The sequence below is a fragment of the Astyanax mexicanus genome, chromosome 20, assembly GCF_023375975.1.
Source record: "Astyanax mexicanus isolate ESR-SI-001 chromosome 20, AstMex3_surface, whole genome shotgun sequence".
NCBI lineage: Eukaryota > Metazoa > Chordata > Actinopteri > Characiformes > Acestrorhamphidae > Astyanax > Astyanax mexicanus.
In genome coordinates this window covers 24,804,117-24,819,853 of record NC_064427.1, presented here as the reverse complement: position 1 = coordinate 24,819,853, position 15,737 = coordinate 24,804,117, and the positions used below count along the sequence as shown (strand labels likewise).

The window sequence follows — 15,737 nt, the reverse complement described above, 5'->3', positions numbered from 1 at the left end:
CACTTATGCCCTAATCTTAAACTTTATCAGTTACAATGAGGTTTTTAGGTTAGCGTTCAGTTGCATTTAATATATATTCAGTTTAGTGTTAATTGAATGTTAGTTGAACATAAGGTAAGCATCTATGAGCCATCCGTAATAGACCATCCAAGTAAAGTGCTACCCAGTATATATTCCATGCAGTGTTTCTACTAAGGTCGGCCATATTGTATCACAGTAGCATCACTAGGTCATATTTCACTGGAGAAAACTTATGAAAGACCACCAAATGAGCGGTAGTTATCTCATGAAATGGTGAACCAACTGCAGAGACCATTATTCACCCTCCAACCCAACACCATGAAGGTGAACAACATGCCAACAATGGAACCCCTTCCCTCAACTAAACAAAACAACAAATAAATAAAAAATTTATATCACATAAACACACACATACACATAATCCCCCACAAAAAACATGATACATTGAGCTTTGCTGCTTAGGTTAGCTGTTAGCTTAGGACCTGCCCACTTCCTTCCCCAACTTCCCTGTACTCCAGTACCTTCACACAGCCACATAGTAGCACATAGTAGTGCTTCCTCTAGTCAGTCCTTCTCTGAATAGTGTTAAAGCTAATGGGTTTAAGACTTTTAGCTTATATATCAATGAAATAATTAGTAATTAGTCTGTTTAATAATTAGTAATTAAACTATTCCAAGATTATATAAAATTTAAATTATATTAAATCAGCAGTATGTGAGAACTGTAATTTCTTGCTCCTAAAATCTCCCAACAGCTGGGACGTGAAATTTGCACTTTACCTGTGTAAAGGACATGCTTTACACATGCATTTGTGGACAAGCTGAGACAAGATATAAAAGAGTCAGTGAAAGTGAAAGAAGCATGTGGAGTGAGGCAGTAGAGGAGAATTTCAATGATTTTCCTGCTTAAAGATCAGTAGATCATCAAAAATGATTTTAAGCATTTATTTTAAATGAGAAATAATACAAAATGTTGCTTTTTGTAAACATTTTAATCAAACCCAGTATGAAGGGTGAATATAATGAAGTAATCTGGTCATCAGCCAGCACAGTCCTAAAGCATGACCAGTGCGAAACAGCAATGAGCTCCATGCTAACAGCTTCCTGTCAGCATTTTTTTTTCTTTTTTTTTTTCTAAAAGATTTTACTCATCCGCACAAAAACATTTCCGCTCTGGGCAGCGCTTTTCTAAATGCTCCAAAATTTTAATGACTTAGGGACTTAAACTTGCATTTAAACATTGTGCAAAAATGAAGAACACATGCACACATATGGATTCACGCGAGCTCTGAGAGCCTCCACACTACAGAGCATATTTCTTCCTCTCACGGTGACAATGTCCAACACACTCCTCATCCCCATCTGTGCTTGTTTAACCCTTCACTCCCAGCCTCTCCACCACTGAACCCAGCGTTTCCTCTCACTCTCTCATTCTCGCCTCCTCCCCCGCCTCCTCTCCTGAGCTCTGGCTCCGAGGCCAGTCTGCTCCGGCAATCCTGGAGCCATCAAACCTTACTCAACTCCCGCTGGCTTCCCTCCAGCGCTCCCAAAGCTTGTTTAGAAATGGTTCTACTGCCTCCAAGAAAAGTGACCCAAAAAAGGAAAACCTATGAAATATGGGGCACAAGCAGCAGGTTAGGTCATGTAATGCTTGGAAGACAGTCGAGTGATTTCAGTACTCTGCTGTAAGCACTTGGCGCTGAGCAGCTGCTCTTATGCTTGGCTGTTGCTTTCAACCATAGGCCCTTATGCACTTACTCGCCACATGTCAAGAAACAGGGACTAGTATTGTGTCCCATGACTTTTGGCAATGGCCTTGAACAGTGGAATACGTGTGGGGCCTCCTGCCATGAACCTTGAAGTGATTTTGACCAAAGTAGCTTGTCACTTATTATGGACAATTCTAGCCAGATACCGCTGGTCACAATACTTACCACCCACTCACTGCAATCGGTGTCCATTTAAATCGCTGTGTGTGGAAATGCCTTCCATAGTATTTATGGAAGTTATTAAGTCAATTTAAAATGTTAACTTGACCAACATGCGAACACAAAACAACACCTCAGCAACACAGGATAAAGGTAACTTACTCTTACAACCTACAACACTGAGGCCTGACATCTCCCTAATATACAGCTCTGGAAAAAAAATAAGAGACCACTTAAAAATTATGAGTTTCTTTGATTTTACCAAATTGAAAACCTCTGGAATATAATCAAGAGGAAGATGGATGATCACAAGACATCAAACCAAACTGAACTGCTTAAATTTTTGCACCAGGAGTGAAGGCATAAAGTTATCCAAAAGCAGTGTGTAAAACTGGTGGAGGAGAACATGCCACAATGCATGAATACTGTGATTAAAAACCAGGGTTATTCCACCAAATATTGATTTCTGAACTCTTAAAGCTTTATGAAATATGAAACTTGTTTTCTTTGGATTATTTGAGGTCTAAATCTCTTCATCTTTCTTGTTATTTTAGCCATTTCACATTTTCTGCAAACAAATGCTGTAAATTACGATATTTTTATGTGGAATTTGGGAGAAACGTTGTCTGTAATTTATTGAATAACACAACAATGTTCATTTTATTCAAACATATACCTATGAATAGCAAAATCAGAGAAACTGATTCAGAAACTGAAGTGAAGAAATGTATGTAAGTTGTGTATTGTAAAGGCTGTGTATTGGCAAGAACTTAATTAAATAATAAAAAATGTTCATAGTATAAAAACACACAATCAATTTCACAGAATGAAGCACAGAATGAAGCACTGTCTGCAAACATGCACCGATCATTACATGCACACTTGTCTTTAAAAATCAATAATGCAATATGATATTTATATTTTTTTTTTTACAGAAAACCCCTAATGAAATTTGTCCCATTTATCTGGCACTTACAAGATAACACCTCACAACTGATACAGATTTGAGTCTTCCCATGCCATCTCCTGTGGTAAGACTTCATAAGTAATTCACGTACTGCTGTCCCATGACTTGTTGGGTTGATCTGGATGTTTTTTAAAGTTCCGGTAGAGACTTCCAGAGACCTTCTGGACATTTTGGAGTTTTACAAACAAATGACCTGCTGTATAAGACTGGACAACAGGAGACAGGAGGCTGTAGCTTTTGCTTTGATGGTGTTAGCACGTAAGGCTAATGTCGTATTGTGTTGTGTTTATGTAACTCTTAACACTGTTAGCTAGAATAAAGCAACACCGTAGCTGTCGTATTTAGTTTTGTTGAGAATGGTGGTTTGGTGGGTGCCATTAGCAAGTTAGCACCTCCAAGTCTGAAGCTTTCACTCTGAAGCTTTCACCGGAAAAAAAATCCATTTATAGAATAACCTGGTCTATATTCCGTATATTCAGGTACTCAGCTGATCTCATTCTTTCAGCACATACTGTTGCTGAACCTAAACCTGCAGACCAACTGCAGCATCAACCCCACATCATTTGCTTAGTTAAATCCACCTCTCTAGTAAGTTAGCTGTTGAATTGCCCAATTATGTTTGGTTTTAGCAACAGTATGTGCTGAAAGAATGAGATCAGCTGAGTACCTGAATATACGGAATATAGACCAGGTTATTCTATCAATGGTTTTTTTTTCCCCTGATGGCACGGCCATATTCCAAGATGACAATTCCAGAATTCATGGGGCTGGGATTGTGAAAGAGTGGTTCAGGGAGCATGAGATCATCATTTAACCTTCACTTTATAACCTTAACCTCACTGAGAATCTTTGGGATGTGCTGGATGGAGAAGGCTTTGTGCAGTGGTCAGACTCTACCATCATCAATGCTGCTGCAAGATCTTGGGAAAAAATTAATGCAACACTGGATTGAAGTAAATCTTGTGACATTGCAGAAGCATGCCGCAATAAATGCAAAAGCCAAATATTAGAGTGTGTGACTTTTTTTTGGTGGCAACTCTAAATGGATAACCAACTAACTGTGCCTGATCTCTTCGCTAAGTCAGCTTGTTGTAGAGCAGCATTTACATTGAGAATGACTTACAGTTTACAGAAGTGAGATAATGTAGGGTAAGTAGTGCTGCCCAAGGATGGTATGCTTCCCTGGGCATGGAGGAGAACAGCTGCCCGCCATATGGAGGGCTGGGATGTTACCCGATCCACTATACCAACTGGCAAGGATGGCACATGTAGCTCATTTACAGTCAGGCTTTTGATTTCCTTGGCCTGCCTTGAATTGAGTCCATAGTATATAAAACACATTTTATGCCAGGAATTGTCTGTTGCCCTCTGGGTTTAGGGGGGCCAGCATGCTTCCGCTGAGCAAATCTGCCGTTTTAAAGGAGTTAGTAAGCCCAAGTGTGCTGTCGTTGTGGTGCTGCATGTAGCATGGGGGCAAAATCCTATGTCACATATACGATACAATGCAACATACACATGCATTCATCAAACACTGTATTATTATATGAGCTATTCCACTGAATAGGTGCCATTTGCTTGTTAAATTTTTTTTTTATCTTTTTCAACTCTGAATCAAATAATACATGTATTTAATTATTCAAAACATGTACTGGTCAAACTCAGGCAGTTTTACGTTATTTTTACAAGGTTTCTAATCTGAAGATGATTACAAAACTCATGTGACATTTAAAAAGCATGTTTAAAAAAAAAGTCCACAAATTCCTTTGATTGTCTCTCAAGAAAGTGTTTATTTTAAAGAAATGGTTAACTGCATGTCCAAATAATTGATATTTATGACAAAAAAATCACTCCTGTTATTGGCGCTCATTCCTGTTACTGAAACTCACTCCTGTTACCTCTTATGTTTCAGTAACAGGAATGAAAGTAACAGGATTTTTTTTTTTTTGCATAGAATTACAAAAACATGAAAAATAGCTAAATGGCAGAAATTTTAATAGCATGAGGACACTGAGCACATTCCCCAAACTTGTATTTTAAAAATAAACAAATAAGATTCAGGAATTGATTTACTGAACTCATCAGTCATAGTTACAATAAGATCAAATATACAGAAAAACAAATGAGGGAACTTCCCATGGTCTTCAGAAGAACTAACTGATGTCACTTCCTGTTGTAGATGTTACTTTTAGAACGTTCCATATGTTTCAGATGAGATAATGATGTACGCTAACAGAAATGAGTGAAAACCCAGAGACACAAATAAAATGTGTATTTAAACTTAATTATTATGGATTTATTCAAAAAAAAAATAAAAGGAAAGTTTATAGTTAGAGACTGGGCAAAGGTAACAAATGCTATTTTTTTTAATGTTCTAAGTAGTTTTTTATTAATGTTTTGCAATATGGTCAAGGTACAAGACACTATGCTTAACAATAAAACAAAAATGTTGAAGTTATTTTGTGTGTATATTTATACATTTAATTTTCTGAGGACAGAAATGGCACCGATTCGGCGGGATATGCCATATAGTGTATAAGCATATTAAACAACTAATCAATCATTTATATTTAAATATAAATGCAACTTCTGCATCAGATTTAAGGCCTGTTTATGTCTTACACATGACATCACTCTCACAGCCCAGATAGGACTCCAAAAAGGTCAGTCATATGGATTATCAATTAATTACATTGTACAGTATGGAAGATCAGCTGGAGAAGACCATAGGGTTTTAATATTGTCTTATATTGACATACCGAATGTCATAGAACAGCAGTATGTGAATACAGCTGCTGCCCATGAAGTGTAACCTCAGGGTATGGCTGGGGAGCGTGTGTTGTTATCTTGTCAGTAAGGCAGAACCATAGTCATACAGGAATTTGTCATAGAAGAAATGATAGTTATAAGTGGTGTCTGGCTAGAATTGTCCATTGGATCGGACAAGTGTCTAACAAACATCCTATCCACATTCAAATTTAATGCAGGAGGTCCCAGACGAGAGGTACATGGCAAAAATCTTAGGACACGGTGTGTATATACTGTTTTTAAAGCCAGATTTGTTTTAAATAATTGGTATTATAATGTTCTCATCATTTATATCTAGACTAACTTCTTTCAGTTCACCAAAAAAAATCTATATATTTCCTCTTTGCATGTTTTTCAATACTATTTTCAATATTATGATTGAAGTATCTATTACAAAATTTGTGCCATTAGTAATATTATACAGGCCCATTTTATGCTTTAATATGAATATTACTTACCTCCTCTGTCAAATGACCTCATCCTGTGTTTCCCATATTTGTTCATTTTAATGGAGGGTGGGCTGCAGAATAGCTCGCAATCTAATTTTCGAACATTTAAGCCTCTGTAATGCAGCACAAATGATATCATTGCCTCTGTTTGGGAAAAGCTACATCCTCCCTGGCTTCTTCTGTACATTAGTATCATTCTAACTCAGAATCAGAACTTATTTCTGAGGATAAATACAGAATTTAGAGACGTGGTGGTGGATATGTATTAATTACTAATTTATAAGAATAAAAGAAAGAGATCAGCCAAAGCTAGTGGGTCTGAACTTTAAGACTGTGTGTTTTTCAGAGTACAACCATTGGTTTTGACTTTTATACATCCTGTAGGAGTGTTTTATAGCTTGTAGTTTGCTCATTTGTATATGGGCTGTTGATTGCATCCTGGAGGGAGGGAGGGAGGGAGGGAGGGAGGGAGGGAGTCTGCTCTGTTACAGAGTTGAGTTTAACTGACTGGAAATTCTGAGCCAAGAATCATTTTGGTAAACACAGACTTAAAAAGTACACAGTAAATACACAGCCAGTGCCACAAAGAAACTAAACTAAATCACTAAAGAGCTCATGACAAACATGTGATTGAAAGTAGGACGGATATTGTAAAATAAGCAAACTTTTGTAAAAGAGATTAAAAAGTGAACAGAAAAAAAAAAAAAAATTCCACTCATTTCCCTGAATACCCACTTTTTCCCATTATATTTCCCTTGTGTTTTTGATATCACATACTTTAGACAAGTACCAGTTTCCCAGTGTTCAGTAATGACTACAGAGCCAATACATTAGAGTCTGGGAGACGGGGGCCTTTTAAAGCACGGTCCCAGCACTCTTTACTTCTTCATGGTGACTGCTCAGAAATACCCAAAAACACCCAAAAACGCAAAACAACAACCCTAAAACATCTATTTCACCACAAACTAACACCACAATACCTCAGAAAAAAATCCTCCATACACAATTCCTTAATTATTAATCAAATTTAAAAATTCAACTGCACCCCAATGCATCATGGGAAAGCCCTATGTCACAGTGTCACATGACACTGTGTGGGTCAGTGTGTGTTCCTATTTTATATATTAAAAAGTACACAGTAAATACACAGCCAGTGCCACAAAGCAGCTAAACTAACTCACTAAAGAGCTCATGACAAACATGTGATTGAAAGTAGGACGGATATTGTAAAATAAGTAAACTTTTGTAAAAGAGATTAAAAAGTGAACAGAAAAAAATGAATAAATAAATTCCCCTTATTTCCCTGCAGACCCACTTTTTCCCATTATATTTCCCTTGTGTTTTCGATATCACATACTTTAGACAAGTACCAATTTCCCAGTGTTCAGTAATGACTACAGAGCCAATACATTAGAGCCTGGGAGACGGGGGCCTTTTAAAGCACGGTCCCAGCACTCTTTACTTCTTCATGGTGACTGCTCAGAAATACCCCAAAACACCCAAAAACGCAAAACAACAACCCTAAAACATCTATTTCACCACAAACTAACACCACAATACCCTCACAATTAAAACACAATACCTTAATCAAATTAAAAAATTCAACAGCACCCCAATGCATCATGGGAAAGCTCTATGTCACACAGTGTCACATGACCCTGTGTGAAAGTAGGATGGATAGTGTAAAATAAGTAAACCTTTGTAAAAGAGATTAAAAAGTGAACAGAAAAAAATGCATCATGGCAAAGCTCTATGTCACAGTGTCACATGACACTGTGTGGGTCAGTGTGTGTTCCTATTTTATATATTAAGAGTACCAACTAAAGAGTTCACAATCTGATTATTTTGCTTAATCAGAGGCTCTTTGTGTTTTTATAAAAAATGCAGCATATTAAAGACAACGGATGGCCTGAACACTGAACATTGTGCTTAAAACAAATGTTTAGTACTGGTTTGGTATTGAAATACCTGATATCTATGCCCAGGATTGGATCAGAACAACCCTAATTTGATCTGTAAGTGAAAGAATCCACAGCAGGAATCATAGAATGGGGCAGTGGTGCATTTTGGGATAGGATGCACCCTCTATACTCACACACACACTCTAAAAAACAGAGGTACGATATGAGTACTTTTTTGTACTCGAAGGTACACTCTTTATAATTGTACCCTCAAAGGTACAATATTGGTCTTTACAGGGTCAGATTTGTTCCCTCTGAAGTACAAAGTCATTTCTAACAGCAATAAGTACAAATTTGTACCATTTAACCAGCCAAAGGGTACATTCAGTATTCTGCATCACTGTACTAATAAACTATATATATTTAAATTGCACATTTTTTTATTTGAAAGCCAGACAATTTTGTATCATCAAGTTTTTGAGCCATATTTAGTTGATGATAATGTTTATAATCTTTATAATCTTTACTGCCACAAAAACCATGGGTACAAAAAAGGACTTTCACTGAAAGGTACTTTTTTGTGCCTCAATATAAGGTACAGCCCCAGCGACAAGCTTTGTACTCTTTTAAGTACAAATCTGTACTTATATTTCTTAGAGTGCAGGTTGCATTTATTGCATCACAGTTCTAGTGATGGTCACCAAAATACTTTGTTTGTGTGATTTGAAACAGGAGGTCTCATATTTGTAATTGTATTCAAGTACACTGTATGGACAAAAGTATTGGGATACCTGCTCATTCATTGTATTACAAATTGATTATCCTGTTTTGTTGGGGTAACTGTCTCTACTGTGCAAGAATAACTTTTTAATAATTCTTTTTTTATTTGATTGCATTCAGTAACAAGCGTGTGATGCTGTTTTCACATATGACCTTGGAAAAATGTAAAATATCTGGAGAATCAGGTCCAGACATTATCCAGAGCTGACCTTGCACATATGTTGCATACAGCTGGAGATTGTCTGCATGGTTTAGGCAAGGGGTGGAGCTTGTGTAGTGCATGCAGGAGGCTTGGCATGACCCACTGTGAATTCTCCAGGAAGCTACCTGCTCTATTTACACATGGGCCCACTCAAACATTACCCAGACTTTGTACTTAGAGCTGTTGATCACCACTCCACCTCATCCTCGACTCTCATGCCAATCTCATCCCTAGTGGGCTAGTGGGCTTTATATCACTCTATTAGTCCACGCCTGGCATTTATTTGCACTTCCATATCTGCAATAAACACTAAATGGCGCCACTAAAGTAGCTGAATGTATTTAATAGAAGGAGTGTCTATCCACAACATTTGAAAATGTGGTTTATGCCCTCGTTTTTCTAGTTCTTGTCTTTCAGATTTTAAGTCCAAGAGATCATAAAAAGAGAACAATAGAGCCTAACAAAATTTAGCCTAACAGTCCCTAGATGCTGGTAGAAGCAGGACGTACCAAAAAGTACAAAAAGTTCCACTGCAGTTCTATAGGGAGCTCAGTTCTCAAGGATGGTTTGGATGTTTTTTTTTTTTACATTATGACCTTCTCCATGTTTCTACACACATGGTCCATTGTATCTGTTCCACTAAGCATATAGGACCACAGTGTATTTCTGCAATTACAGACTGTAGTAGAGCTTAGATTCTCTGCCTGAAGCCGACCCGACCAGATTTTCCACCACCTTCCTCAGGCCGGGTTAAGGGCTCTTTTTTTATTTCAAATTTTTCCCCAAATTAGCACAGCCAATTACCCAACCCACTCACTAGGACTCCCCCTATCACTAGTAATGCCCCAACACACCAGAAGAGTTAAGACGAACACATGCTTCCTCCGATACATGTGAAATCAGCCACCACTTCTGGTACATCAGCTCACAGACGCCCTGTGCTGTGGACATCACCCTAGGAGTGATGTGGGGAGAGAGCGCCGTCTACCCACCCGGAGGGAGCAGGGCCATTTGTGCTCCCTCTGAGCACTGGCAGCTGATGGCAAGCTGCATGAGCGGGGTTCGAACCTGCGACCTCCCGATCATAGTGGCAGCGCTTTAGACTGCTGGACCACTGAGTCATGCTCTTTTAATTTTTATTTTATATAAACATGTGGCGTGATAATCACAAAATAGTATAGTAACAGTTGTGTTTAAAAAAAGTTGCACAATTAGAATTTTATAATCATGCCACTCTGAAACTGTGCAGTGAGCACTGTGCAAAAGTGAGCTTCTTCGCTTGTCTGTGCATAGCCTTATTGTTGTTTTATGTGTTTTGCATGAAGGCTATATGTTTAAAAAAAAAATAATAATAATAATAATTGTTCTGAAAATGGTTTATCTTCTTAGACATTGTTAATTATATTAGAGTCGACGGAGAGATCGGTTCTTAGTAAACATTTTTCTTAAATAATAGGTCTATGCTTCTTCAGTGTTGCAATGTTAATTAACATCATTCTGAATGTATTTCGCTCATTCATACAGCCTGAAAATGTTTTTAAAAAGCACTATTTTTACTTTCTACTTAGTAAAAAAATGTCTTGTTTAAATCAGGCTCGGTCTCACAAAAATTGTTTATGGGGCAGGTTGGGTTGGGTTCGGACAGAACGTGCACAGGCGGTGCACAGGCTGGATTTTTGGGCCTGATTTAAACTGCATCTGTCTGCATACTTTATGTCACCCTGTTCTTCAATTGTCAAGCACCACAGGATAGACCACAAAAATGCAGGTACTATTTGAGTGGTGGATCCTTCTCATTCTAAGCACTACAGTAAAACTGGCATGGCATAGAATGTTTACTCTTGTACGAATGAGTGGATCATACACAGCAGTGCTGCTGGAGTTTTTAAACATTCACTATCCATTAATATATACACTCCTACCTATAGCTGCTTTACCTTGTAGATAAAATCAGAGACTGAAGCTATGAATCTGTTGCTGCATCTGTTGGTCATCCTCTAGTCTTTAATTAGTGGGCAAAGGACACTGCCCACAGAATTATGCCCAAAGTATGCTGGCCATAGTATGCTGCCCACAGGCAGTTGCTCAAAGGCAACTGCCCACAGGCTGTTGGCCACAGACTGTTACTTACAGGCCGCTGTCCACAGGCCGTTGCCCACAGGCCGCTGCCCACAGGCTGCTGTTAGAAAGCTATTTCTGGTTGGTGGACTATCCAAATTCCAGCAATATCACTGAGGTGTTTAAAAACTCCAGCAGCATTGCCGTGTCTGATCCAATCAATCGTACAAGAGTAAACATTCTAAACATGTCATGCCAGTTTTACTTCAGTGCTTAGAATGAGAACAACCCACTACCCAAAAAATACCTGCTCTGTGGTGTTTCCCTGGGTTCCTAACCATTGAAAAGCAGAGTAGATTTGGAAGAGAACCCAGATTTAGTGACCACATATAAACTGAACCAAAACCAGAAGAAGCAATCCTCAAGAAGAACCAAAACTCAAAAAGGTGAATTTATCCTGGCTTTATCCTTCATAAAGACCTGATGTCTACATGAAAACCATCTGTAGATCTAATGCCTGACTCTAATACCTGCTTGCACTCAGGTGGGCCTGTCACACACTCAGCTAGCAAATCACCGGCTTTGTTCATACATCTCCACCAGAGTGTTCTCTGCTTACTGTATATCCTTCTATATGGGAATCTGACAAGAATTAAATCAGACTTGCTTCTCATAATACTTCAAACGACTGGCTGTTATTAAAACTAACTCTTTCCAGGGTGAGCTTTGAGTGTTTTAAGCTGTTCTCTGCACTGGGTTTAGACTTGCTTATAAGGAGGTTTTGCTAGCATTAGCTTGTGCTCGTATTGTACAGAGGGAATTTGAGGTTCTGCAGCCCGGTGTATAATAGTACAACCCTAAGTCTAAATTGTCCATGCATTTCTTAACAAGACAATGCAAAACCACATACTGCACACATTCAAAATGTTGGGATGGCATGGGAACAGTAATAGCAAACCTATGGCAAGTTCGAGAATACTTATAATAGTTACATTAAGAAATGTCACTTGCCGTGTTGACTTCTCTGGGCTCGGAGGCTTCTGGGATGGATTATTACACAGTGGAAATGTATATTGTGGTCAGACAAATCTTAATTTCAAAGATTTTTAGGAAGGGATGCTGTGGACATTGTGAGCTCCAGATCAAAGACTAAAAGGACCATCCAGACTGTTATCAGGTCTGTCATGGTATGTTAAAAGCATGTTAAAGTCTTATTATAATGTATGTTGCTTTTAAATTGACATTGACATCCAAGTACGTCTGTGCAATGTTTAACAAGACAATGCAAAACCCCATACTGCACACAAATTCAAAATGCTGGGATGGAGTGTGATGGGATGTAATTGTCAATCAACAATTGCTGATAGAACCACATGGGACAGATATAACCAGTAATGGCAAACCTATGGCACGCTCTACAATACTTACAATAGTTTCATTAAGAAATGTTCATTAAAACTTTACTGTGCAAAACAGAAGTCTTATTTTAACCATGTCCAGAAGAAGCATCAACTTCTCTGGGCTCGAAGGCTTCTGGGATGTATTATCTTACACAGTGGAAATGTATATTGAGGTCAGACAAATCTAATTTTCAAACATTTGTTGGAAGAAATGTTGTTAAACTATCAGCTCTGAAACAAAGACTAATATGACCATCCAGACTGTTATCAGGTCTGTCATGGTTTGTAGAAAAGTATGTTAAGTTCTTGTTCTTGTATGTTGCCTTCATTGACATCTAAGGACGTCTGTGCAATGTTCAGCAAGACAATGCAAAACCACATACAGCTTTCATTTGGGTCAGAAGTTCGTTAGAGCACATTTTATTAACACCCTTATTTTTTAGAGTCATCACAGTCAATAAGCTCATCTTCCTGAATGGTCCCCTATTTATAAGAATATTGCCTCAATTTAGACTCTTTAAAAAGAAGACGTGTGTTGTAGCTTTTTATACACCATCCTCAAACAAAGAGACAGACTTAATGTTTGATTTGGAAGCAGCAGCAGCTTGTCCTCCTCCAGAGCTTACATTTACATTTATGGTGTTTGGCTGACACTCCTGTCCAGACTGATTTACATTTGAGTCATCCCACTGGAAAGTTTATTGCTCAAATGTTGATCTTTGATGTCTTAGTTTGTGATCTCACTTTTATTTCATTCAGAGATCAACTTTGTCACTGATGTTTCTCATAAAATTACTTATGAGAAATCACATTAGACAAAATGAGACATGATATCTCCTTACTGTCATGATTTGCAACAAAAATGTGATGTTACCAGAACGTTGCCTGAATCTTATTATTATAATTTTTTTGCAACAAGAAAGTAACGTCCCCAGAATGTTCTCTTTTGCAAGAAAATAGTAATTTTCCAGGATGTTGCCTAAACTTTCTTTTTTTGCAACAAAAAATAAGATTCCCAGAACATTAGGGAAAACTTATTTTTGCAATAAAATTAATGTTGCCAAAACGTTGCCTGAATCTTATTTTTTTGCAACAAGAGTGTTATGTGCCCACAATGTTGCTGTATTTTTTGCAACAAAAAGCTCATTTTTCCTGAATGTTGCCTGAACCATATTTTTTTTTGCAACAAAATAGTAATGTTCCCGGAACGTTACTAAAACCTTATTTTTGGCAACAAAAAAGTAATGTTCCCAGAACATTGCGTAACCCCTTTTTTTTTTGCACCAAAAATTTATGTTCCCAGGTCGTTGCCTGAACCTTATTTTTTGCAACAAAAAGTAATGTTCCCAAAACATTGTGTAGACATTTTTGTTTGCAAAAATAAAGTAATGTTTCCAGCACATTGCCTGAAAAATTTAATGTTCCCAGGACGTTGCCTGAATCTTATTTCTTTGCAACAAAAAAGTAATGTTTCCAGGATGTTGCCAAAACTTTATTTTTTGCAACAAAAAAGTAAGATTCCCAGAACATTAGGTAAACCTTATTTTTTCCAACAAAATTAATGTTGCCAAAACGTTGCCGGATTGTTTTTTTCCGCAGTAAGAATGTTATGTGCCCAGAACGTTGCCTAAACCTTATTTTTTGCAACAAAAATGTGATGTTTCCAGAACATAGCTTGAACCTTATTTTTTCCAACAAACAATAATGTTGCCAAAACGTTGCCTGAATCTTCTTTTTAATCTTTTTCTTTCTTCTGAATATTCTTTTTAATCTTTTATTTTTGCAACAAGTAATGTTTTTTTGTAAGTAAGTAATGTTCCCAGAAGTTAGTTTTTTGTTCTTAAAGACGGTTAATTTACTTGTTTGCGCTCTTTTTTTCAACTGTGAGAGACAATTGACAATGTGTTTTCAATTATCCACGCAGAAAATCCTCTGTGTGTGTGTGTGTGTGTGTGCGTGTGTGTGTGACGTCACGCTCAGATCCAGCGGTCCTCTCTCTCTCTGGCTCTGAGGAGACTAACGGGAAAATGAGTCCAGCTGCTGCATCTACTGCTCTCACCTCTGTGGATGGAAGATGAATAAACCGCACTATTCTGGACTTTGCGCCACAAAACGAGGCTTTTCTTCCCATTCTTGACACATTTTTGCCCTGTTTTCTCTTCAGAGACCCGCCTTGCTTTTGCTGTCTGTTGCGTTTTGGAGGAAAATAACTTTTTTGGGGAGTTATTTGCGAGACTAGCCTGAGGAAAGCTGTGGTGGAAGCGCTCGAGACGTAAGTAATTAACTTTTTTGATGCTTTTTTAGATACAATTCCAGTTTTAATGGACAGTTTCGCTGTTTTGTGTGCTTGAACTGCAATAAGTGGGTGATACGGAGTGATTTAGGCTTGGTTTAGGTGGAAAATACCTGTAACATTTGCGTTTGTTCAGGTTTTCCTTCAAAAGGCGCAATTTTACCTCAGAAATGAGGAACAGCTGAGGACTCATTTTACCGTGAAGTGACTGATAAAGCGTGGCAAAACCCCTTAAACCACACAAACCAGCACTAAAACTGGACAAAAACTGTAATGAACCGGATAAATTAGAGCAGAAACCCTTTTAAACGTTTTAAGACTTTTTAATTTATGCTGAAAACGTGCTAAACGTGCTAACTTTAGTAGCAACACTTTAGAACATGTATCAAGAGGGGTTTAAAACCCATAGAGGGTTTAATAAAACACATAAAGGGTGTGCAGCTCAGTTTACCTTCTTCAGCTCAGTCATTCCCTCCTTTTAACTCTTCCTCCAGGCTTGGAAAAACAGAGCAAGCTGACTTAACTTAACTAGCTTATATGACTGCAGGTTTTATAGGTACATTTCTTTGGTAAACCTTCTGTTGTTAAGCCTAAAATTACATGAGAAATACAAAGTCTACAAGGTCTCTAATACAGCTCTGGAAAAAATTAAGAGACCACTTCATTTTCTGATATCTTTATTTCTCTGGTTTTGCTATTTAAGGGTATAAATTTGAGTAAAATGAACATTGTTGTTTTATTCTATAAACAACGGACAACATTTCTCCCAAATTCCAAATGGAAATATTGTCATTTAGAGTATTTATTTGCAGAAAATGAAAAATGGCTAAAAAAAAAAAAAAAAGATTTCCGAACTCAAATAATGCAAAGAAAACAAGTCCATATTCATAAAGTTTAAAGAGTTCAGAAACCAATATTTGGCAGAAAAACCCT

General features: G+C 37.6%; 2 protein-coding genes across 2 annotated transcripts in view; both read left to right on the top strand.

Annotated features, from left to right (window-relative positions):
* The window catches only part of LOC103045667 (ephrin type-A receptor 5), a 382,833-nt gene that overhangs the window by 224,743 nt on the left and 142,353 nt on the right, over nt 1–15,737 (top strand). The window lies entirely within an intron of this gene.
* The window catches only part of lpar1 (lysophosphatidic acid receptor 1), a 31,971-nt gene continuing 30,749 nt past the window's right edge, over nt 14,516–15,737 (top strand). Inside the window, exon 1 of the mRNA XM_007254077.4 lies at nt 14,516–14,783. The gene's annotated coding sequence lies outside the window, so the exon portion shown is untranslated. The remainder of the gene's footprint in view (nt 14,784–15,737) is intronic.